At 45.2% G+C, this 19756-nt stretch overlaps 1 pseudogene; it reads left to right on the top strand.

Moving 5' to 3' along the window:
• Positions 1 to 2901: 2901 nt before the first annotated feature.
• Positions 2902 to 19404, top strand: LOC134557289 (myosin heavy chain, skeletal muscle, adult-like; annotated as a pseudogene).
• Positions 19405 to 19756: the final 352 nt, after the last annotated feature.

Raw genomic sequence — 19756 nt, 5'->3', positions numbered from 1 at the left:
TGTTCAGTTGATACACCAGTGGGAAGGAATGTCCTCTGGTTAAAGAGCTGTCATGAGACCACATCAGTAGTGCTGCATTCATCTCTGGGACCCCCAAGAAAAAAAAGGACAATGGAACAGGAGGAGCATATGCAGAGCAGAGACACAAAAAAAGATCCAAGTCCTGAAACACCTCTGCTATGAAGAAAGGCCTAGTTGTGCCTGCTCAGTGTTGAAATGAGAAGACTCTGAGAAGACCATATTGCAGGTTTTCAAAATACAAAGGCAGCCCATAAGAGGGGGAAAGACTTTTTACCTAGGCCAGTGGCCATAGGACAAGGGGAAAAGTTTTAATTTAAAAGGAAAGACTCTGGCTAGATATAAAAGTGAGATTTTTTTTAAGAAGAGGGAGGCCAGTGAGACACAGGAACAGACTGGCTCCAGAATACAGGAATGCCCCAGAATCATTGGAAGTGTGCAAGCTCAGTTTGAATGGGGCTTTGAGCAACCTGATCCAGTCAAAGATATTCCTGCCCACACCAGTGGTGTTGCACTGGATGATTCTTTTAAGGTTCCTTCCAACCCAAACCATTTGGTGATTTGTCCTCTAAGCTCTGTATGTCCATGGAAGTCAGACTGTGCAGACACAGCACTTCTGATGTCCCCCTGCACTCACTGTTTTACACAGGCTGTTTCTGAGCTCCTCCTGCTCAGGGCAAAGGGTGTTTCCACCAGCTTCCCCCTGCCCTGCACAGGGAGCCCAGGGCTGAGCTCTGGTTTTGAACTCCAGAAAGTTGCATGCTCAGCCTTGGAGCAAGATTTTCATGCCCAAGCCAGTGCTTGATGTTGGATATCTCCTTGGATCACATTTACTGACCTTGCCCCTCTGCTCTTCTGAGCTCTTTTAATAATCAAAATGCCAATGACCAGGAGAAGAGCACGTTCAGAGCTAACACTGTTTAAAGCAGCTCAAGTGACAGTGCCCTTTTTCCTAGAACTTGACTACTCTTTCTGCAGAACTACTGGGAAATTCTCCCTTTCTCAGAGTATTGCCTACAGCAATACTGCTCCAAAACAGGCACACCATGTTGAGAGCTCTTGCTGCTGGAGCTGTATGAATATGTAAGAGTGCAAGATATTTGTGATTTGGGAGCTGCACTGAGGATGTATAAGGGTGCAGAGGATCCCAGACCAATGCTGTGTGTGTGAATGTGGGTAGAGTTGTATTTGAGCACAAGGGCTGAGATGTTTTTTGGAGTTGTAGGTTGTGAAGGCCTGACTTGGTTGAGAGCATTGCATAGTATACAGTGACAATAGGCACATAAATATTAGCAACAACTTCTTTTTTCTCAGGTGTGAGAAATTAGGAATAACATGTTTGAAATGACAAAGAATTTTCTGTTATATCACTTATGACTGACTATTGCAATAGTGAACATTCCTCTAGTATGCACATTTTGAATTTTTTGATTTCTGAAAAATACCAAGTGAGGATTTATTCACATACATATTCAATTGCTTTTATAGCTAAGGAATCACATTTCACACTGAAGGCACAAACTGCATGTCCAAACTTGAAACCATATTTGACCTTGCTATCTGTTGGACTCTTCTTTATCTGATATTCCTGGCCCACAACACATGTGGTTTTCCCCTTTTTATTATAGTAGATAATGAATGACTGAAAGAGTTTTAATAATAATTTGTCTTTTGTCGAACTGCTTTTTCTAATGATGTAAAAGCAAGCTCTAAGTTCATAGGACCATATGTACAAGACACCTTACATTATTTCCCTTTTACATTTGCAAAAGTACAGAAATGACAAAGAATCCTATCTGGATCAAAGATTAGGTTACCTGTAAAGACCATAGAAGAACCAATAAATCACACACCCAAGTTCTTTAAGTGTCCTGACTAGTCCAGATTCCAATATTAATAGCCCTGTCAGACTATTTATAGGAAATGTATCCACAGGAACGGTAAGATGCAAAACATTTCTAAATATATCAGGTCAAATGACAATTATGCCATTAGTTAAGTTTGCCAGACAAAACCAAAGATGGTTTGCCAAAATATATTTTGATAGAAGGAAAAGGAAACATCCAAAGCATCTGCATACCAGAGTCTATAAAAGTCTCTTTGGAGTGCTGTGCCCAGTCTTGACAGAAAATTTCAAGGTAAGTGTTTGGCTCCTGTGAGCTGCTGGGCAAAACATATCCCTTTTTATTCCATTTAACTTCCTATAAGACTTGGATTTCCACTTCTGTCATGGACTAATTGTATGAGCTGTAACTTTATTGTATATTTGAAGGCAGCATATTTTCCTTCAACTTACATATTAGATCTGGATATCTGTGCAACACAAAATGAGTTGTTATGTTTTCAAGGAGCAGTGACCTCTGCCACCAAAATCAATACCAAAATTGAACAACTTTTAAAGGACAAGATGAAATCCAAGAGTTAAAGATTTGTGGAAGGGAGAATAGGCAATAGTAACATTTATATCTGTCATAATGCAAAATGCAAAATGAATTATCCATAGCAAGTAATTTTTAGAGAGCCACTATTTGCTATCAGAAAAAAAAACTATTTCAGAGAATTTCAGTAGCATTAAAAAAAAATCTGAGACTCTGTTGTTGAAACAGCCAAATTTGCTAGAGTTCCCAAAGTTGAAATAATACTGCTAAACTTCACAACATACTGTACACTTAACTGCTGTTCTGTACATGGTCTCTCAGCTGGATGTCTAAGGATTAATTTTAAAGAGCTATATAAGTATTTCCAGCCAAGGCTGGGAAGTTTAAATCCAACTTTTGACTTGTTCATGCCTACTTTATTATTTGAAAAGATCAAAGGGTAAGAGATCTCCTTTCTTTCACATAAAGATATTCATTCACTGACACAACGTGTCTTGTAGCCTACAGAGGACCCTGCAGACTGCGGCTCCTGAAGAAGTGCAACAATGTCAGCTCCAGACGCTGACATGGCCGCCTTTGGCGAGGCAGCTCCTTACCTCCGAAAATCGGAAAAGGAGAGAATTGAGGCCCAGAACAAACCTTTTGATGCCAAGACCTCTGTCTTTGTGGTACATGCAAAGGAGTCCTATGTGAAAGGGAAAATCGAGAGTAAGGATGCAGGGAAGGTCACTGTCAAGACTGAAGGTGGAGAGGTGAATAAATGCAAAATTTCCAAATAAAATTTAATTCCCACTCTGAGTTCTTAGCTGACATACATGCATCTCTCTCTTCTGTGGCAGACTCTGACCGTGAAGGAAGATCAAATCTTCTCCATGAACCCTCCCAAGTATGACAAAATCGAGGACATGGCCATGATGACCCACCTGCACGAACCCGCTGTGCTGTACAACCTCAAAGAGCGTTACGCAGCCTGGATGATCTACGTAAGTGGCAGCAGCAGCTTCCTCTGGGCAGCCTCAGGAGCTGCTGGGCCAGGCTCAGGGGAAGCCACCGTGCTGTGTCCCTTCTCCACAGACCTACTCGGGTCTCTTCTGCGTCACTGTCAACCCCTACAAGTGGCTGCCGGTGTACAACCCCGAGGTGGTGTTGGCCTACCGAGGCAAGAAGCGCCAGGAGGCCCCTCCACACATCTTCTCCATCTCTGACAACGCCTATCAGTTCATGTTAACTGGTGAGTTTCATGATTTTCTTTAAAATCACTTGGCTGTAAACACTCGCAAAGGAGAAAAGTCTTTTTGTGGCAAAGTAGTTCAGTTTAATGTTGCTGTAAATGTGGATGTTCTGTCATCACTGTAAACAGATTTTTTACTGAACATGACCATTTAGATGAAGTTTATAGAAATCAGTGTTAAAAATTCATGTCCAGTGTGTATAGGAGGCTATGATTTAACACTGAATATATTGTCAGATTTTCCATTAAAGAAATTTGGATATACTTTAAAGTTCTGCTTTTTCTTAGATGAAAGAATTGTTCTTTGAATGATTTGCTATGCAGGACTGAAAATCACTAGGGTGAATTTCTGTAAATAACACTGCGTGTAAGAGGAAAGTACATCCAACAGTGGAGCCAATCCTTCCTATGGTAGTTTTAAAAACTCTGAAAGCAATGTCAGTCAGAAAATGCAGTGAAACCTGATTGGAAAATTGATAACTTCCTTCCTCCATCGTTGAAAAAAAAATTATTCTTTTTCATTCATTATTATAAAGGAAAGAAACACCAAAGAAGGGTAGTGACAACTTTTCTAGCATTTTGTAAGTATTCAGATTTTTAGGAAAGTGCAGATTGTCAGAAATATAGATAACAGTGTAATAACATGTGTTTTAATTGGTTAAAAGAAATCTTTTTCCCTCTTTTGTCTCTAATTACTGTATTTAATTCTGTAGCATTCAGAACATTAAGAAGATTAATTGGAAGAGAATACAATTTTAAATAAACAATATTAAATTGATGATTGAGTAATCTGTCTTATCAGGGTCATATTCATGTAAGTTGTCATATATTTATCCTTGCTGACACCTTCATAAGACATGCAGAAACTCTGCGAGTGGAAACCCAGACTCCTCCACTAAGAACTAGATCCCGAATGGTTTAGTCTCTTCAGACTGCCAAGAGATTTTTCAGTTTCTATAGTGCAAAGGTTTTGTCAATGGAGTTGCAGTGGGAGCATGGGTTAAAAAAGCAACCAGACAAAATTGTGGAAAGCAAACTCAGCTCAAGATATGGCACAGAGAAATACCAAATGTAGTTTTGGAAGTACCAAACTTTGCATATTCTATAGCATGCCAGACTACTCTAGTAAAGGTTGCTATATATTTATGATGTTACTCTGATTGTCTTTAGGCAATAATCAATTGGCCAACAACATAAAAACCATTTAGGAGCATTGTTGACTGATCAGGAGTGTTTGTTCCTATGTAATAAAGTTTGTTCCTATGTAATAAAGCTGCTCCAATTGAATTCAGCCTATTGATAGACCATTTAATCAGTAATTCTACAAAACTGATCCTTAGTTGGAATCATTTTCATGAACAAAATGAACAGTGTGACAGGAAGGGACTATCCAGAAAAAGACGTTCATGTGTGCTACACCAGACACCATCGGAGGGTTGAGATATCCATTTCCTAACTGAATCTAGGAATATTAAATATTGAAAAGGAAGTAGGGGTGTAGGTAGAGAGGTTTATTAATGGAAATAGATGCTTACTGCTAGTGCACATTCTAAAAGTCACAGGAACAATTTTATCAATGATATTCATGACACATAATAACAATCTCCTCTTCTCTGCCTTGTTCCCAGATCGGGAGAACCAGTCCATCCTGATCACGTACGTACACCCCCTGCGCGGGTCCCTGCGGGGCTGCCCGGTGCCAGGGACCCTCCTGCCTGACCACGCTCCCTCTGCTCCTCCCTTGGCTTTGGCAGCGGAGAATCCGGGGCCGGGAAGACTGTGAACACCAAGCGTGTCATCCAGTACTTTGCAACAATTGCAGCCAGCGGAGAGAAGAAGAAGGAGGAGCAGACATCAGGCAAAATGCAGGTGAGTCAGGAAGAACAGACTGAATGCTTGGCCTGTCATTGCCCTCTCAACTAAACACCATCACTGAATACTCATCACCCTGCAGGGAACGCTTGAGGATCAAATCATCAGCGCCAACCCTCTGCTGGAGGCCTTTGGAAACGCCAAGACCGTGAGGAACGACAACTCCTCACGCTTTGTGAGTTCTTGCTTTCAATAAAATCTCCCCCCCTCATGGGAACACACAGGATGCCTGAGATGTTCTTCATGCAAAGGAGACGTCAGCACAACACATCCAGGCTGACCTGCTGCTGCTTCTGCTTAACAGGGCAAGTTCATCAGAATCCACTTTGGTGCCACAGGCAAACTGGCTTCTGCTGACATTGAAACCTGTAAGAGATTCTCCTGCACTGCTCCCAACCCTTACCTGATTCCCATCTCCATGTACATTCCTACAAGTGCCTAACTCTTTCTGCCTGCCTGCGTAGATCTGCTGGAGAAGTCCAGAGTCACTTTCCAGCTCAAGGCGGAAAGGAGCTACCACATCTTTTATCAGATCATGTCCAACAAGAAGCCGGAGCTAATCGGTAGGAATGAGCATTCAGACTTTTTGGGGGTTGATCACAGAGGAACAGTTCCCTCTCTCACCTGATTGGCAAAAGTAACCCCATGCCTTGCCTCTTCCTGCTTTCAGACATGCTCCTCATTACCACCAACCCTTATGATTTCCACTACGTGAGTCAAGGGGAGGTCACAGTCCCCAGCATTGATGACCAGGAGGAGCTGATGGCCACAGATGTGAGTAACACAGCAACAGGGCACCTACTGAGGGTGACATCTCTGACCTGCTAAGGACATCCTTTTGAATTCCTTATTTTGACTGCAGAGTGCCATCGACATCCTGGGCTTCAGTGCTGATGAGAAAACAGCCATCTACAAGCTGACAGGGGCTGTCATGCACTACGGGAACCTGAAGTTCAAGCAGAAACAACGAGAGGAGCAGGCAGAGCCTGATGGCACTGAAGGTATCAGCAAATTCAGGGGCTGATTTGTGCCCAGCCCTTCTCTGCTGCCAGAGGTGATATGATAGTCTCCAGAGGTACACTGCAGTTGCCTGAGTCTTCATATAAAACACTAAGAAATCCTTTTTTGCCCCGGTCTCTCTAAATGCAGAGGTTCTTTCCTAGTCATGGGAAGTTCCATTATTCTATCCAATGGTGGCTGCCCAAAAATATGCTGCCTGAAAGCAGGAACTTCAATTTCAACACGGAATATCTCTCTCTCTTTCTTGAAAAACTCCAAGCAATAAGACACCCTGATGGGTAATTGTCTTTTTGGTGTAATAACTCCTGTAAGCTGTGCTTCCCAGAAATGCCCTTCCCACAGAAAGAGAATCTGCCTTGCTTTATGTTTTGCTAGATGCTTTTGTTCTTCTGGGAAATTCCAAGTTCTTCCTATGCAAGCCATACTTGTTCTTGCTTTCAAAGACCATCAGTAGTTTCCAGAATTTGCATTCCTTCACAAGCCCTCTGTATGGGATGACAGAAGTCTTCTTTAATTCCTAGAACAGGAACAGCAGAGTTGTTCACTGCACCTGAACTCTAGAGACTGAATGTAAATAAATGCTTTTCTCACTCTCTCTCCACACTTCTAGTGGCTGACAAGGCTGCCTACCTAATGGGCCTAAACTCAGCTGAATTTCTCAAGGCCTTGTGTTACCCTCGAGTCAAGGTTGGAAATGAATACGTGACCAAAGGTCAAAACGTGACACAGGTAACATCTGACAGTTGAAAACATCTGACAACTTGAAGGAGTATGTGGGCATTTTTCTTTGCCCCTCAGAGGTAACTCCAGTCCTGTCTCCTCTGCTCCAGGTGAACAATTCTGTGGGTGCCCTGGCAAAAGCTGTGTTTGAGAAGATGTTCCTGTGGATGGTTGTTCGCATCAACCAACAGCTGGACACGAAGCAGCCCAGGCAGTACTTCATTGGTGTCCTGGACATTGCTGGCTTCGAGATCTTTGATGTAAGGAGCCAGGATTTGTCACCACAGTCAAGCCATGGGCAAGGAGAGGTTATGAGGGCTCAGACACACATAGAGGACTAAGGCTCACACTGCTGTGGGCCAAAGGGGTTGATGCTCTTGTAAAGGGAGTGGTCTGGGTAAGCTCAGTGTGTTTCCTGTGCTGAAAATGCAGAGATGATGCAAGGACTTCTGTGTCAGAACACAGAAACACCCTGATTAGTGATCAGAGGCCAGAGAAGTTCTTGGGTGGGACTGAGGAGGTTTCTACTGTCCAGGGGCTCAGAGACCTGACACCATGCAACTACTGAGCTTACCAAAACTTGCAGTTGAGTAGCACAGTGAAAAAGATTTGTAACTTCTGGCTTGATTTGCGAGGCAATAATTAAAATGTCCTTCAAGGACAATGAGGGTTAGAGTAGAAGGCCTGCTAAGGAAACACATGCTGGTACAGCTGGGTTGGGACTGGTGCTTCAACTTCAAACAGCCTTAGGAGAATGGCAGCAAGGGCCTGTGGGTTTTGGCACACCTTGAGAACCTGTGCACCTTTCCTTGCTTTGGGCAGTTCAACAGCTTTGAGCAGCTGTGCATCAACTTCACCAATGAGAAACTGCAACAGTTCTTCAACCACCACATGTTCGTGCTGGAGCAGGAGGAGTACAAGAAGGAGGGCATTGAATGGGAGTTCATTGACTTTGGCATGGACCTGGCTGCCTGCATTGAGCTCATTGAGAAGGTACCTCTCCCATGCAAGGATATGATGGCTCTTGGAATTCTGTGGGGTTTCTGAGGTACAGTCAGCTCAGAAAGAACTCACAGCCAGACATGTAGCATCAGTTAAGGAAAGCATTTTGCACTCAAATTTAGTTTACCCTGGGAAAGAGAGAAATGCACATGTGTGTCATCAGTCTGGAAAGGTGCCCTGGACTTTCACCAACAGACTTCTAATAACACACCCAATTCAGTCTCCTTTTCCTCCTTCTCTAAAGGCTCAGATCCAAAGTCCACAGACAAATTTGAGAAATAACTATCATATCATTTGACCTTCCCAAACTACAGAGCCCCTTGTAGCTGTTTTCCCCATTTATTTTTTCTCTTTACCATTGCTCCCCCAATTCTACACCCAATTCTCACGTGAACAGGACAGATATTCCTACCAGTTCTGTGAAGATAAGGCTGCAGGGAGGCAAGGGATGGCAGAAATAAACTCCGTGATTGAGATCAACTCCTGATAAACTTAGCTTTAATCCAGGCTGAGATGCTGCCAACAGCACAACCAACCTTTGATGTTTGTAGCACAGGCTTCTTGTCACTGTCATAGAATCACAGAATGGTTTGGGCTGGAAGGCATTGCAAAGAACATTTTGTTCCGATCCCCTGCCATGGATGGGGGGCTCCTTCCACTAGACCAGGCAGGTGAATGTCCCCTTCAAAGTGATACTGAACATTTCCACTATAACTTTTCCTTGTCACTTCTTGTGATTTCTCTCAGCCCATGGGCATCTTCTCCATCCTGGAAGAGGAGTGCATGTTCCCCAAGGCAACTGACACCTCTTTCAAGAACAAGCTCTATGACCAGCACCTGGGCAAGTCCAACAACTTCCAGAAGCCCAAGCCTGCCAAAGGCAAGGCTGAGGCTCACTTCTCCCTGGTGCACTACGCTGGAACAGTGGACTACAACATCTCTGGCTGGCTGGAGAAGAACAAGGACCCTCTGAATGAAACTGTCATTGGGCTGTACCAGAAATCATCTGTGAAGACCCTGGCTTTACTCTTTGCCAGCTATGGTGGAGCAGATGCAGGTCAGTTTTGTGGAAATTGTATTTTCAATATGGGACAAAATTTTCTGACAATTAAAGCTGCAAACACTAGAAATATAATGTGGTTTTGTGCTCTGTAGTATCCAATATATATAGTCCATGTTATTAAACATTTTTTTCTTTTCTTTGATTTTCAGATGCTGGTGGTGGTGGCAAGAAGGGAGGCAAGAAGAAGGGTTCTTCTTTCCAGACTGTCTCAGCTCTTTTCAGGGTAATTAGAGTATTCATTATGTCCTTGAAGGTGGAAAGCATTTTTATTCTGAATATGAAACGTCTGTTTCCATTTTGGATATAACTCTTGTCATCCTTTAAAGTCCTTCCCTTTCCATCCTTGGAACTTGCAGAATATTCATTTTATAATGCCATACTCTTTTTTGAATACTCCACAAAAATATATGATGGGTTAAGTTCACCTACTTATGTGGGATTGAGAATCTTATCAGCTAACTTCCTTAAAATCATCTCCACAGCATTCAGATATATTCCCTACACTTGTTTTATGTCTCTAAGCAAATTTTCAGTACTGACTCATAGTAAAATTTGAAAATAATATATCAAACATAAAAAGAAAAGAATTTACCCCAAGAGTATAGGATTTTAAGACAATAACTTGATTTCAATGTGGAAAAAGAGTGAAGGTTCAATTACATCAAATTAATGACTTGTGAGGTCTGTTTTCATTTATGTCTTCAAAGTTTGAGACTGAATTACTATTAAAAGGGTCATTTTATAGGGACTGTAAAACTATCCCCTCCATTTAGAAACAACTTACTTAGCTGACAAATCAGATGCTAGGCATGTTTAATCAAGAGTACATCATTTATTTAAGATCCCCAACAATATACCACAAGAATTACAAGCTCAAAGGAAATCTGTAAGATGACAGTCCCGTATTTGGATGAGGAGGTCAAGGAAAAGTAATACTAACCATTATTCCATAAAAGAACTTCAAAACCAAAATTTGGGAGCTTTCCGCTTCCAATTTTCCTTTGGGGAGCTCTGCAAGTTTTTTAGAGAAGACAGGTCTGCATCCTGAAACACTAATTTGATACATCCAATGTTAAGATTTCAGTGCTTGCACTTAATAAAGTAAACTTCATTGTATGCTCTCACAGGAGAATTTGAATAAGCTGATGGCTAACTTGAGAAGCACTCACCCCCATTTTGTACGGTGCATCATCCCTAATGAAACTAAAACACCTGGTAAGGCAAGCCAAGAGGAGGAAAGCTTGAGCAGCAGCAGCTCTTCTCCTGAGTGTCCAACAGCAGGGTGCTTACTAATGGTGGTGTTTGCCAGGTGCCATGGAGCACGAGCTGGTGCTGCACCAGCTGCGCTGTAACGGCGTGCTGGAAGGGATCAGGATCTGCAGGAAAGGGTTCCCCAGCAGAGTCCTCTATGCTGACTTCAAACAGAGGTAAGAGCTCTGCACCTCTCTGCCCATTCTGACCAAGATGAAGAGCCTGGGAATTATAGCATACTTTGAACTTTTTATTTTAAATTGGTACTGATCATTAATATAGATGTTTCACCATCAGTTGTGATGATGTGGCAGTTCTGAGATCAGGATTGTTTTGTACGTAGAATTACTATTAAAAACACTTCCTATATCCTGTCCTGAGAGGATGAACCATCTCTAGTCATGAGATGTTTCAGTGGTAGAGTCTAAAAAGTTCTGGTGGTGCTTTCAGTGACTGTGATTTCTTCATGTTTTGTTTCCTTTTGCAGATATAGAGTACTTAATGCCAGTGCTATCCCAGAGGGACAGTTCATGGACAACAAGAAGGCTTCAGAGAAGCTCCTTGGGTCCATTGATGTAGACCATACCCAGTACAAATTTGGTCACACCAAGGTAAAAACAAAACCTGTGTTAAAAGTTTGTCAAAACCAGTAAGAGTGGGCTCTGTCACGGGATCAGGTACAGCACAATAACATAACAGAACTGCCAGACTAGGGGCTGCTATCAGCAGGTGCCCAGTCTCCCAGTACTCAATCAAGACAAGGGAGGATGACCCAGGAATGGTAGTCAGACTCAATTGTGAGTCCACACCACCAGTCAAGTTTGCTACAATAAGGATGATCTACACTGAAGCCATAAAACCTTGGGTTTCAAGATTTATCAGAGTCAAATACAGGTAGGCAAAAAAGGCAAGGCCCTAGTCATTAATTCATGGACGTATACACAGCAGTGAGATTGGTCTAACACCAAGCCAGGAATTAAGTTAATAGGTCATGGTAGAGCTCACTGGTGTCCATGACCAGGGACAGGAGTGGCTGAGGCTGAACTGGAAACCAGTACTCGTGACACAGCTCAGGCAAGACTGAGTGCTTGGGGTTGAGATTATGAGAAGTCCTAAGCCTTGGACAGAGGATTTGGGACAGTGCCCAAGGTGATACTGATCATGGCCACTAAAGTCTTTCAGCAATCTGAATGACTGTGTGCTTCTGTTCTGTTGTACATCACAATGATACGGTGCAACATTTTCTTTCTCAAGGTGTTCTTCAAAGCTGGGTTGCTGGGACTCCTGGAGGAGATGCGAGATGACAAGTTGGCAGAAATCATCACTCGCACACAAGCCAGGTGCAGGGGCTTCCTCATGAGAGTAGAGTACAAGAAAATGGTGGAGAGGAGGTAGATATTTCTCATATTTAGTTGATTTTCATTGAACTTTACTGATGAAGTACAAATTAATCACACCAAAGTCATGTAATAACTGCGAGATTATCATTTCAGGGAGTCCATCTTCTGCATCCAGTACAACGTCCGTTCATTCATGAATGTCAAACACTGGCCATGGATGAAGCTGTTCTTCAAGATCAAGCCCTTGCTGAAGAGTGCTGAGTCTGAGAAGGAAATGGCCAACATGAAGGAAGAGTTTGAGAAAACCAAGGAGGAGCTTGCAAAGTCTGAAGCAAAGCGGAAGGAACTTGAAGAGAAAATGGTGGCCTTGGTGCAGGAGAAAAATGACCTGCAGCTCCAAGTGCAGGCTGTGAGTACCACTGTTCATTTCTCCCTGGAAAAAAAAAATTATATATTGTCAGAATGCCTCTTGTCCTGCACAGAGAATCACAGGAATCAATGGGTGGTAGAAAACAGACTAAATCACTCTGAAGTACTCTAATACTGAGTAAAGAGGCACTGGCAGGGGCATAGTGAGATCCCTGGGAGACTCACATGGCACTCATGACATTCCTATTGTCTATGGAAAGAGTCATGTAGCACCAGCCAATGTGTATTGAACAGCGGACAACCCTCTGTGAAGAGCGGAGAATTGAAAAGCCTCTAAATAAAAAATATTTTAAAGTTTTGTTGAGACAACTAAAAAGAAGTGAGTAGATAAAATTTCCATGAGAAAAAATATATGCCCCAAGCCCTTGCTCAGGTTGAAATTTAAAATTAAATTAGAATGTTCTGTTCTGAATTAGCACTTGTGCTATGAGGCATTCTCATAGATAATTGCCCTGGGAGACAAATTTAGTAGACACAAAAACTTTGGAATAGATACTGATTCCAAATCAAAAGGTTTCCCAGTAAACACCACTCAAGATCCTCCTGTTGCTGGAGTTGAATGTCAGGTTCAGCTGCTACATTTAAACCCACCTAATCTGTGATTAAAATAGGCAGAGAACAGAAACTTCAAAACATGAGAACTCACAATATTCTGTCTCCACACCAGGAAGCAGATAGCTTGGCTGATGCTGAGGAAAGGTGTGACCAGCTCATCAAAACCAAAATACAGCTGGAAGCCAAAATTAAAGAAGTGACTGAAAGGGCTGAGGATGAAGAGGAAATTAATGCTGAACTGACAGCCAAGAAGAGGAAACTGGAGGATGAATGTTCAGAGCTGAAGAAAGATATTGATGACCTTGAGCTAACACTGGCCAAGGTGGAGAAGGAAAAACATGCCACTGAAAACAAGGTATGAGGTAGAACCTGTCACTCGCACTCCAGAAAATGGGCTGTGGGCTATTGCAGGACTTCTGTATCTGCTTCCTTGATTTACATTTGCTCCCTTCTTCATGAAGGTGAAAAATCTGACTGAGGAGATGGCAGCCTTGGACGAGACCATCGCCAAGCTGACAAAAGAGAAGAAAGCCCTCCAAGAGGCCCATCAGCAAACCCTGGATGACCTGCAGGTAGAGGAGGACAAAGTCAATACTCTGACCAAAGCCAAGACCAAGCTGGAACAGCAAGTGGACGATGTAAGCACACAGATAGAGAGCAGGAACAGGACAGGTATGGAGCCTGACCTGCCTGGTAGGGTCCTGATGGTCTTGTTGTGTTTAGCTGGAAGGGTCCCTGGAGCAAGAGAAGAAACTGCGCATGGACCTGGAGAGAGCCAAGAGGAAACTGGAAGGAGACCTGAAGCTGGCCCAGGACAGCATCATGGATTTGGAGAATGATAAGCAGCAGCTGGATGAGAAACTGAAGAAGTAAGTCTGGCTCTGGGGCACCTGTGTAAGTGCTGGGCTGCAGCACCTGTTTTTTTTCTTTGAGCTCTAACACGGTTCACTTGGCCCACAGGAAAGACTTTGAAATCAGCCAGATCCAGAGCAAGATCGAGGATGAACAAGCCCTGGGCATGCAGCTTCAGAAGAAGATCAAGGAGCTGCAGGCAAGTCTCTGTTGCTTCCCCTGCCTTGCTCAGGCTCAGGCATGAGGAGGGCACGGGTGTGAGGGGTCCCTGGTGTTGTGCAGGCCCGCATTGAGGAGCTGGAGGAGGAAATTGAGGCCGAGCGAACGTCTCGCGCCAAAGCAGAGAAGCATCGGGCTGACCTGTCCAGGGAGCTGGAGGAGATCAGCGAGCGCCTGGAAGAAGCAGGAGGGGCCACAGCAGCTCAGGTTGAGATGAACAAGAAGCGCGAGGCAGAGTTCCAGAAGATGCGGCGTGACCTGGAAGAGGCCACGCTGCAGCACGAAGCCACGGCTGCCGCCCTGCGCAAGAAGCACGCGGACAGCACGGCTGAGCTGGGCGAGCAGATCGACAACCTGCAACGCGTCAAGCAGAAGCTGGAGAAGGAGAAGAGTGAGCTCAAGATGGAGATTGATGACCTGGCCAGCAACATGGAGTCTGTCTCCAAAGCCAAGGTATGCAGTTGCAGGAGAAAAAGCTCACAGGGACAAAGTGTGGCACAAAAGCTGCCACTTCCAGACACTTTGCCAGAAACACAATCCCCACTGTGACAATAGGGCAGACTGCAGTCCATCATCTCTTGTCCCTTCCCGTGTTTCCTCTCTAGGCCAACCTGGAGAAGATGTGCCGCACTCTGGAAGATCAGCTGAGTGAGCTGAAAACAAAGGAGGAGCAGAATCAGCGCATGATCAACGACCTCAATACGCAAAGAGCTCGTCTGCAGACAGAGTCAGGTGAGACATCCTCACCCCTGAAGTTCCAGGGCAGCACCTGCATGCCCTCAGCAAGCCACATGGTTCAAGGTGGCAGCTGGTAGAAGCTTTCCAGGCCCTTCCTGGTTACGTGGCTTTACAGGCAGAAGGTGTCATAGGAGGAACAGTCTGCTTCCTTTTTTCCCTTTCCCTTCCCAGGTGAATATTCCCGCCAGGTGGAGGAGAAAGATGCTCTGATTTCTCAGCTGTCAAGGGGCAAGCAAGGATTTACCCAACAGATTGAAGAACTCAAGAGACATCTAGAGGAAGAAATCAAGGTCTGCAAGTACCCTACTGTCCACAGCCGACATCACCCCCAAAATCTGCAGAATCTTGTCTGATACTAGACTGCTTCAGTGTTCCTTCCCCAAACACACATAGGAGTGAAGGGAACAGCACTAATGCAGAATCCCCTCCTCTTCCACTAGAGAGGGAAGGAAGCAGGATACTTTAGCTGCTTGAGGAAGTCATCCACAAGTCTTCCATGAGATTCTGATGATCCTCTCTAAGACACAATTCCGCCACACATTTACACAAACACCAGACTACTGTTCCCAGAGGAGCTGTCACTAACATGTCCTGATGCTCCAGAATATGTCAATGAGGGCTTCACCAGATCTACAATTTGCCAATTAGAGTTTCATTCCATTTTCACTGTGAAGTTCACAGTCATGAGACATTTCAGGATAAGTATTCCAGTTACCAAACCCAACTGTCCCCACAGGCCAAGAATGCCCTGGCCCATGCCCTGCAGTCCGCTCGCCACGACTGTGACCTGCTAAGGGAACAATATGAGGAGGAGCAGGAGGCCAAGGGGGAGCTGCAGCGAGCCCTGTCCAAGGCCAATGGGGAAGTGGCCCAGTGGAGAACCAAATACGAGACAGACGCGATTCAGCGCACGGAGGAACTCGAGGAGGCCAAGTACGTGGGGAAGCAGGGTGGCAAATGATGGGAGGAGACTGAAACTGGTCAAGAGAAATTGGAATCTCTGCGATTTGTTTAAGACAAAAGTGGGATAAAGGCAAAGACATACTGTCTTTGTAAAAAAAAGAGAAAGGATGGAGAGAGAGAAAAAGTGTAGATGGGAAGAGAAAACATAGGATGTACAAGTGCTAAGACAGGCCTAATCCTCCATAGGTGATAGGACACAGCAAAGGATAGATCCTTCTGCATCTGTCAAAAGTGCTTGGCTCAAAACCCCCAAAACTGACAAACCTACCCTCTTATCATGTTGAAGAACTGATGCCCTTCCAAGCTCTAATGTGCAACTGTGCCTTTCTCCTCCCAGAAAGAAGCTGGCCCAGCGTCTGCAGGATGCAGAGGAACATGTTGAGGCTGTCAATGCCAAATGTGCCTCCCTAGAAAAGACAAAGCAGAGACTGCAGAATGAAGTGGAGGACCTGATGATTGATGTGGAGAGATCCAATGCTGCCTGTGCTGCTCTGGATAAGAAGCAGAAGAACTTTGACAAGGTCTTTTGGCCTCCAGCACCAGCACTCCTGGCCACAGCAGGGCCCCATGATGGTCAGAACCCGACTCACACCCCTTTTCTCTTCAGATCCTGGCAGAATGGAAGCAGAAGTATGAGGAAACACAGGCTGAGCTGGAGGCTGCCCAGAAGGAGTCACGCTCTCTCAGCACGGAGCTGTTCAAGATGAAGAATGCCTATGAGGAGTCCTTGGACCACCTGGAAACAATGAAGCGGGAGAACAAGAACTTGCAGCGTAAGTCCCTGGCCCTCTGCTCCTCACGGGCCTTGCACACTATCAGCCATTAGCACCATTCTGCATGGGGCTGTGCCTGCAGGTCTGCAGAGATGCCTGTCCCCTTGGTGGGATGGGAACCTTCCCGTTCTGCTCTGTGCCTGACCATGCCATTGGTCTTTGTTCCCACAGAGGAGATTTCCGACCTCACGGAGCAGATTGCTGAGGGAGGGAAGGCGATTCATGAGCTGGAGAAAGTCAAGAAGCAGGTTGAGCAGGAGAAATCTGAACTGCAAGCCTCCCTGGAGGAAGCTGAGGTACATACAGTGTTAATAAATGGTGTCCCCAGAAAGACTATGGATGTAGTTCTTTGGAGAGACAGCAGGAAAGCAAGTCCACCTGTCATGTGGAACTGCACAAAAGGTTTCTTAGGAAGTAAGACACTCTTCTTGCTGAATTGTGCAGGCCTCCCTGGAACATGAGGAGGGGAAGATCCTGCGCCTGCAGCTTGAGCTCAACCAAGTGAAGTCTGAGATTGACAGGAAGATAGCAGAGAAAGATGAGGAGATTGACCAGCTGAAGAGAAACCACCTGCGAGTGGTGGACTCCATGCAGAGCACTCTGGATGCTGAGATCAGGAGCAGGAATGAAGCCCTGAGGCTGAAGAAGAAGATGGAGGGAGACCTGAATGAAATGGAGATCCAGCTGAGCCATGCCAACCGCCAGGCTGCAGAGGCACAGAAGAACCTGAGAAACACCCAGGCAGTGCTTAAGGTCTGTCCAGGAAAGCTATAGAAAGAAAAATGAGATCCCTGACATGTTTGCCACTCAAGCACCCATTGACACCTGGTAATTTCTCCTGTGTCTCTTTCCAGGACACTCAGCTGCACTTGGATGATGCTCTCAGGACACAGGATGACCTGAAGGAGCAGGTGGCCATGGTGGAGCGCAGAGCAAACCTGCTGCAGGCTGAAGTTGAGGAGCTCCGGGCAGCCCTGGAGCAGACAGAGAGATCAAGGAAACTGGCTGAGCAGGAGCTTCTGGATGCCACTGAACGTGCTCAGCTCCTCCATACCCAGGTCAGGCACTGCTGGAAAGTATTCCCATTCATAAATGATAACAAAGAATTAAATTGGCATGCATCTTGTAAGTGATTACTCTGTAAACATTTGAAGAAGTGTGCTGCAACATGTCCCCTCCAGCCAGCCCTCAATATCTGGTTCACTGCTCTGGTGCTAAAGAAGTCTCTTGCAATGAAGACTTTCCTAAACTCTACCCACGTTTTCAGGCCTTGGTGTGGAGGCATTTGGTCTGACAGTAGGAATCCTGTCTTTCCTCTTACACAGAACACCAGCTTGATCAACACCAAGAAGAAGCTGGAGACAGACATTTCCCAAATCCAGAATGAAATGGAGGATACCATCCAGGAAGCCCGCAATGCTGAGGAGAAGGCCAAGAAGGCCATCACAGATGTGAGTTGGACACTCCAGGCATTTTTTGCTGATGGTGAATGTCCTATGTCCAAAATATTTCCAGCCCCCAAATGGCTTTGACCTTTTGCTCTGATCAGGCGGCCATGATGGCAGAAGAGCTGAAGAAGGAGCAGGACACCAGTGCCCACCTGGAGAGGATGAAGAAGAACCTGGACCAGACGGTCAAGGACCTGCAGCACCGTCTGGAAGAGGCCGAGCAGCTGGCACTGAAGGGAGGGAAGAAACAACTTCAGAAGCTGGAGGCCAGGGTGTGTAGGGCTGGGGCTGTGTGTGAGTTGTGTCTGTGTCCCTGCAGAGACATTGTCAGGAGGCTGCAGGGATGGGCTTGTCCTTGCAGGTGCGGGAGCTGGAAGGGGAGGTGGATGCTGAGCAGAAGCGCAGCGCTGAAGCCGTGAAGGGAGTGCGCAAGTACGAGCGCAGGGTGAAGGAACTGACCTACCAGGTAAGGCAGGAGCACTCCTGCTCTGACACACTTTGCTCACAGCAAGGCACACTTTGTACACCCCATCCCCAAGGGGAATTGTCAGCCTTGTGTGATGCAGAACCAAGAATTGACTCTCTTTGCTGTTCACCAACCACTCTAGTCTGAGGAAGACAGGAAGAATGTCCTCAGGCTGCAGGATCTGGTGGACAAGCTGCAAATGAAAGTGAAGTCCTACAAGAGACAAGCTGAGGAGGCTGTAAGTATTGCTTGGAGTATTGAAAAGGCCACATTCCATTGGGGCAGGACTCACATTGAATGAGGCTGAATACCAGCAGAGGGCTATGAAAGAAACTCCTGAGACACAAATGTCTTGGCCACGCTGTTTTGCTCTTGTGTCATGGGGCCTTGGGGAGCTCTGGGCACCCTGTCGTCATGGGACATTCATTAAGGGAAGTTCTGCAGTGTGTTCCACACAGGAGGCCCCAGTGAACAAACCCAGGGGCCACACCCACTGATTGACAAGTTCCTGAATCTCTGCTAGTAATCAGCAGCAGAAGGCTTTGGGGACTTCTTAACCCAGTAACTCATACAGAAATTAGTGTGAGACTAAGTAAAGAAATGACAAATCAAAACAATGAAATTGCTCCTCACTTGTGACACAGTCCTGGTGAAGCTTGTTCCTGTAGGGTCCTGAAAAGGGGAGGATGAGGAGCTCTGTGTGAGGCTGATGTGTGAGCAGTGGTGGGAGCGGGATGGAGATCTGCAAGGCTGCCTTGCAGCAGGAGTGAAAGCCCTGCCCTGTGCTCCTGACCCTGACTGCCTTTCCCCACACAGGAGGAGCTGTCCAATGTCAACCTCTCCAAGTTCCGCAAGATCCAGCACGAGCTGGAGGAGGCCGAGGAGCGGGCTGACATTGCAGAGTCACAGGTCAACAAGCTCCGAGTGAAGAGCCGGGACATTCACGGCAAGAAGATCGAAGAGGAAGAGTGAGAATGTCACAAGGCAGCAAAGTGACCTGAGGATGGCACAAAATGTGAACCCTCTGTCACTGTCTGCCTGATTTGATATTTGCAACCATCTTAATACATAGGGAATAAAGAGTAGATTAATTTGCATTCAAATAATGAGCAATAGTGTTCATTTCATTTTGGTTTTTTTTTGTATCACCATTAGTCTTTGGACACAGTTTTGCCTTATGAAACCTTTGTGTAGCTTTGTGGTGGTACAGCTTTTTATCATCTAATTTCCAAATGATTATCCCTTCTATAACACTTTAGCCAATGATTAAAGAAAGCTTCTTACTCACATAAGTAAGCCTGAAAGACAAAATGAAAGAGAAAAGTTATTTGTGCTGTTGCCTGTGTTGGTCAAGCTGCTGTTAGAGTATGTCAGAGTGTATTGAACGGGAAGAATGCATTTTCAATGAAATTATGTCA

This window comes from Prinia subflava, chromosome 12 (genome assembly GCF_021018805.1).
Source record: "Prinia subflava isolate CZ2003 ecotype Zambia chromosome 12, Cam_Psub_1.2, whole genome shotgun sequence".
Lineage (NCBI taxonomy): Eukaryota > Metazoa > Chordata > Aves > Passeriformes > Cisticolidae > Prinia > Prinia subflava.
This window is presented reverse-complemented; position numbering and strand designations above follow the sequence as displayed.